At 38.3% G+C, this 6,921-nt stretch overlaps 1 pseudogene; it reads right to left on the bottom strand.

The window, feature by feature from the left end:
- Positions 1–2,989: 2,989 nt before the first annotated feature.
- LOC114107858 (olfactory receptor 7E178-like) lies at positions 2,990–3,943 on the bottom strand (annotated as a pseudogene).
- Positions 3,944–6,921: the final 2,978 nt, after the last annotated feature.

Genomic DNA, 6,921 nt, shown 5'->3' with positions numbered 1-6,921 from the left:
AAGGGGGAATACAGGATCCCAGAGAGACACTAGATTTTACAAAATACTTTAAAAGTTTTTTCTTAAATTGTAATATTGAGAGTCTTAATGTTACTGAATATGATCCAGTAAATTAAATCAGATATCAAAGGAGAGTTTAAACCAGTCATCATTATAATGACAGAAACCTGGCACAGGAAGGTAAATTTTCAGCTACAGAGTTTATAGCCATGCAGCTTCACGAGCTTGTCAGGTAAATAAAAATTATGAAAAGACTTGTATGGACCCATTTCCCAGGTCCACCTTTAATGTGTCTTGCAGTGTGGACTGGAAACTCTACCCATGAAACTAGATTAATTGTCCTCACTGTAATGGTCAGTTATACCTATATATTGATTCTATGGTAAACAGACTGTCTGGAAGTATCTTTTGAGAAAAAGACATTGTTGAAATAATGGATTGTTCCGCATCCGTATGGATGGTGGCTATGGACCAGATGTGAGTAACACCAATTAAGGGCCAGTTCTGTATGAGGGATCTCTCTTCATCTGTCTCTCTCAACTTTGTCACTATATTACTGTTTGTCTGTCTGTGGCCTTTCTCCTTCCTTCCTGAACACATCCCCACCAGCCCAGTGCTGTGAGCTGGGCCCTCCATGGAGAAGAAACCTGAGTTTGCTGATCCTAGGGTAAATGCTGGCGTGGAGGCCACGGGGGCATTATCTATCAAGGAGACAGAGAGCCCTCTTGGGGACGATGGCATGCACACTCCACATCACCCTGTTTGGCCCCGGAGGATGGCTGGTTAGCCAATGACGGGTAAGATTCCTCAAGGGAGGGACAACCTAAGACAGGCACAGTTGCAGAGGGGCCATCAGGAGAAAATTGGGGGGCCAACAGAGGTGAGGCAAAGAACCTCACCCCCCCACTGGTGCAAAGGCCTAATTCTTCTCCCCTTCTGAGAGAGGTCTCCTGCCCCATGACTGCTTTGCTCCCCACATCCAGCTCAGATCAGAACCCTAGTGACAGAGACCCAGTCAACAGTGACTGCCTGCTCACCACAGCAGGAGACAAATGCAGCTACAGGAATGGGCCATGTCTGGATGCTTTTCTCTTTCTTGGTACTCATTTTTTTCTATGCCTTTCCTTTTCCTTTATTTTCTCATCAGGGTTCTCCTTTGACAATAAATTTAATAGAAGAGGAGAAAATGTTAGAATAGCCTTCAGTTGCAACTAACAGCTAGGAGCATATAGAGTTTCCTCACAGTATGGTTACATTAGGCAGAAGATGATTGGCTTATGGATATTATCTTGCTAATGTAGATTGAAAGGCACACGCCACTCAAACCCTATAATAGTTGTGTACATTCCAAAAAGAAACTGAGCTACTGGACATTGACTTGAGGTTTGTCACCAGCCAGTTATCACCAGCTCCCAGGACTGAGGTAGCCAAATAGCGGAGCAACAAATTGACCACACCAGTGACAGAAACTTATGCTAGACAGCAGATAAAAAACTCAAGCCAGCCAATTTTGCTGGACTTTAGTGACTAAGACTACATTTACCTTTATGGACAATTGTTGGAAAGATTATTAAAATAAATTTTTCCTAGGGTATTTGTATTACTGACAGACCTAATTAACTCCTTAAATATGAGAGTGAAGAGAAAAAATGATAAATATCCTGTAGCCTATAAGAATACAACTTATTGCCTCATTAATTATTGCCAGCTAATATTTCAGAACTATAATATGCTGAAGTCAATATTCAGGCTTTGAAACAGGTGTATGTCTATTAACCAGACCTAGACAAACTGCTGGTCTCATAATCCCTAAAGTAACTACTTTAAATATTATTCCTTGCTTATTCAATTTCAGCCTTTGTGGCTATGTCTTAAAATTTACAATGTATGGATTTTCTTAATGTTTGACTTAAATTACATCCAACTTCCTTCATGGTCAGATAAGTGCTGATGGAAGGATGAGAACTAAGTAATGATGTTCTAGAAGACAAGGTAATGAATAATGTAAGTGGGCCCTTTGCTCTATGGTTTATGGAGAGGCCTAAATGCCATGGCAATGAAAATGTCTGTTACTATGGCCAAAAACAATGCATCCCAATAAAATTGGGAAAAGATTAAAAATCTTCTGATGAGTGTTTGGCAAGGTAATAATAATCCAGATTATTGTGTTGACTGTTATGAATATAATATGTTTTCTACTAATTCTTTTTGTGTTTCAATAGCAGATTGTGATGACCTTGGACCAAGAGCCAAGTGACTGAAAGAAAATTTCCCACATTCTTTTTTTTTTATATTAAGAAAGGGGGAATATGTGGGAGGCCAACCTTATGGGTGACTGAGTTACACTCCCCAGCCGGGTGCTGAGGCACTCAGTCACAGAAATGGGTGTGTCTTGCTACAGCCCCATGGGTGAAGCTATGCTCACCTATTCCTTTGTAATATAACCCCTTGCCCTGTTTAGGATAGAATCTTCCATGGAAGTGTCTTGTGTGTGTCCCCTCCTCTTACTGTGCCCTTGGGTGTGGCCTACCCAGGTGTCAGTCAACCTACTGACAGTGGACATCAAGAAGATAGACTCAGCCCCCTGAAACCTGACCCCTTGCTCATTTGAATAGCTTCTCCTCAATAAAAGGGGTCAGCGTGTGCTCTCTCTCTCTCTCTCTTTCTGCGGACCCTTAAGGTCAGAGGAGCCGTCACAGCAACCCCAAAGAAAAAGGTATTTGTGTCTCTTGTGTGGTTATTTCATGCAGCCCAGTTAACCCAGTTTAACTAGAGTGACCCCTGAGCCTTTTAGTCGCGAGAACAGAAACCCAGCAATCTCCCCTTCCCGTTTCCCACCAATTGTATCAACTACTATTCTGAAATGTGATAATTAGTCATTAAACTATAAAAATTTATATATCCAAGGAGAAGGAATCTGCAGATCTAGATATTTGGCTTTGTTGTATTTTCCAAAGTAGATTCCAAATGGATGTCAGAGGTCCTGAGATTAGACTGAACTGCTGCGGATCCTCCTCAGTGAGCTTTTAATGTCCCTGTTCCTCAGGCTGTAGATCAAGGGGTTCAGCATAGGGCTGACAACAGTGTACATCATTGAGGCCACTGTGTTGTTTTGGGGTGACTGTGACACAGCTGATCCAAGGTACACTCCAATGTCTGTCCCATAAAATAAGCAAACAACTCACAGATGAGATCCACAGGTGGAGAAGGCTCTGTACTTCCCACCTGTTGATGGGATTCTCATAATAGAAGAAATAATTTTACAGTAAGAGAAGAAAATTCCACAGATAGGAAGAAAAACAGACATGGAACCAACAAAATACATGACTATGTTATTGGTGAAAGTGTCAGAACAGGCCAGATTAAGAACTTGAGAAGGATCATAGAAGATATTGGAAATTTCTACATCCTTGAAGTGGGTAAATCACAAGGCAATCAAATTATGCATTTGGGAGTCTAAAAGGCTAAATAAAAAAGACACCAAAACTAAGAGGGCACAGAGGCGAGGGTTCATAATCAATGAATAGTGCAGGGGGTGACAGATGGCCACAAACCAATCATAGGCCATCACAGTCAGCAGCATACCATTCATACATCCAAAAATGATCAAAAAAGACATCTGAGTCAGGTAGCCCTCATAGAAGATGACTGTGCTGTGAGTTAGGATGTTCATAATCATCTTTGGGACCAAGGTGGAGATGAAACCGATGTCAGCCAGGGACAGGTTAGAGAGGAAGAAGTACATGGGGGTGTGGAGGTGGGAGTCAGAGCTGATGGCCAGGATAATGAGCAGGTTCCTAAGTGCTGTGACCAAGTACATGGATAGGAACAGTCCAAGGAGAATGGGCTGCAGTCCAAGATAATCCGAGAGGCCCATGAGATGAAACTCTGAGACACGTGTTAGATTTTGTAGTTCTATGTTGTTTGGACAGCTTTTTAAAATGAAAAGTTAGAGAAAATGAAATAAGTATGTCATCTAGTATTGTGTCTACATTTTGGACAAAGCAATATACAATATACAGACTTATACCTCTTATACAGACCTCACATTTGACCATACACATTTGACCATAAATCCCATATCCTGGTTTTTTGTTTGTTTGTTTTTGCTATGTGTGCGTGTGTGTGTGTGTGTGTGTGTGTGTGTGTGTGTGTGTGTGTAATACCAAGGATTGAACCCACAGGAGTTTAACCACTGAGTCACATCCCCAGCTGTTTTGAGGGTTTTTTTTAATTTTTATATTTATTACAGACAGGGTCTCACTGAGTTGCTTAGGGCCTCACTAAGATGCTGAGGCTGGGTTTGAACTCAATTCTCCTGCTTCAGACTCCGAGTCACTGGGATTACAGGAGTACGCCACTCCACAAACACTTCATTTTTACATAAAATACAACCAACTCTTTTCACATTAAAAAAAAAAAAAAAACGATGTTTACAGCAGCACAGTTCACAATAGCTAAGATATGGAGCCAATCTAGGTACCCTTCAACAGATGAATGGATAAAGAAATTACTCAGCCATAAGGAGAAGGACTTTATGACATTTGCCAGTAAATGGATAGATCTGGGAACTATCATGTAAGTGACATAAGCCAATCCCAAAAAACCAAAGGTACAAATTTTTGCTGATATGTGGAAGCTAAACCACAATAAAGTCGGGGAGAAGAAGAGAAGTTTAATAGATTATACAAAGGGGAATGCAGGGAAAGGAGGAGGGATAGGAATAGGAAAGACAGTGCAATCAATGTAAAATAATTTTCCTATGTTTACATATGAAAATACCTAAGTGAATCCCACCATCATGTATACCCACAAGAATGGGGTCCTAATTAGAATGAGTTATATTCCATCCATCTTTAAATAACTATAACACAATGGATCCTACTGTGATAACTAAAAAGAACCAATATAAATAAATAAATAAATAAATAAAGGAAAACAAAAAGACCCTTCCTTCATTGAGAAAAGAAAAATCATTCTAATTAAACGTAAATGAAAAACAGTCAAACATAGATTACTTTTTCTAAGACAATGATATGAATTTCCTGGATGCAGAATATTTATAAAAACTATGTGAGAGCTAAGACCATATTATTGGAATTCAAATAAAGTTGAAAGTTCATAATCACACTTTTATTTACCAGTTAAATTCATGGATTTTCATAATTCTTTCACGTTAATATTTCATTCTTTCACAGAAAGAGGGTTTCATTCAAATATGTAGATCATCTTTTTTAAATCATTTTATAACCCTAACCTTGGCTTTAGTGGACTTCAAATTTTGATGAATATGCACATAATCATGAAGCATCACTGATCACACACTAGCGTACAGTGCATCTGTCAATAATTCAACAATAACAAATTTAAAAAACACTTCTGAAATGTTTTATTTTATTCAGCGTTTTCTGTATCAACCCCACACAAATATAAGGAAACATCTTATACATAAGAACACTTTTGCTATTTTCTATTTTGGCAAGGTTTTTTATTTTTAGATTTTGCTCTTTTTTTGTTGCTGTTGTTATTTGGTTTTGCTTTGTTTATTTGTATTCCATAGTGTCCTGGTAATATCAGTTCTTTTTATCATAAATCCTATTATTTACAAATAAAGAATTTAGCACCTCAAGATACGTCTCCATCAGGTTTGAAACTCAGCATTCTTAACCTAGTTAAAAGAATTTCATGCTAAGCCTTCCCATGAAGGCAACATTCATTGACTAGTACCATGAGGGAGAGGCCTACAGGAGCTAGAATAAGTGTAGGAGAAAACAGAACTTTGAAAATTCCTGGACCCCATCCCAAACCAAAACATAAACTTAGTCCTCTAAGCTGAAACTTTGCATACTGGTATTATCCCAACTGACATGGTTGCACCAGTGATGAGGAAACAATGATGTTGATGGTTCCTCCTCTTTTTACCATCTCCCACAGAACTTACTGGGCAGTACTGCATTTCTGCTGGGGCATTACCAAGGAGTATGGATCCAGTGCTACTCTCCTCCTAGTGTGTGATGAAACCTCAGGCTCTGTACTCAGGACTTGAAAAATGGCTCAAATTTATGAAGATGCCAATGAAGACAGTAGACAATGCTGTGGAGCCACTACACTGGAACTGGCAAAGTAAAGGGCTAGAAGCATGGGCTAATTAGTTCAGTTGTGCAACCTTGGAGGCTCAATGCACAAAGTGCCTAATTAGCCAATAGGTACACAATAATTCAATCTCTGAGGACTTGTTAATATTAAAGGAAACAAAAAAAGAGAAAAGTAAAAGTACTTGGTCTGACTTCCAAGTTGTTGGATCTTTATGTAAAACTCAGACTACTTTTTCTTCACTATAACAATCAAATATAGGATTTGGTCATTGTATTAATCTAAAAATATATTGAGAATTAGATTTCTTGTTTCAAGAATCTCACACTATTTCCATTCCTATATGTCTCTAAGGAGAACTTCATATTTCAATTTATTTTTACCTTTGCTTGGTTTGATACTTTACGTACTGAAGATATATGGGTTTTTTACTAGTCCAACTGAATATTGGTTCTTTTTTCTCTAATGAAATTACATTGATACATTATAAAACCACTGAAGTTTACATAAGTTTTTGACAACATACTGTATTTAAATACTCCAGGAGCAGGGATTGGGCTGTAGTTCAGTGGCAGAGTGCTTGCCTAGCATGTATTTGATCCTTAGCACCACATAAAACAAATAAAGATACCTGTCCATCTAGAACTACAAAAAAAAACTTAATAAAATTAAATAAATAAATAAATACACTAGGAGCAGGAGGAGGAAACTATATTTTAATAATAATTTCTCTTTTTTAACCAATACATAATAATTGTACATATTTAAAATGCAATGTAATATTTGAAATCAGGTATACATTATGTAATGTCAAATCATAGTGATTAT

This window comes from Marmota flaviventris, chromosome 1 (assembly GCF_047511675.1).
Source record: "Marmota flaviventris isolate mMarFla1 chromosome 1, mMarFla1.hap1, whole genome shotgun sequence".
NCBI classification, from domain to species: domain Eukaryota; kingdom Metazoa; phylum Chordata; class Mammalia; order Rodentia; family Sciuridae; genus Marmota; species Marmota flaviventris.
Note: the sequence above shows the minus strand (reverse complement) of the source record. Positions and strands in the feature narration are given on the sequence as shown.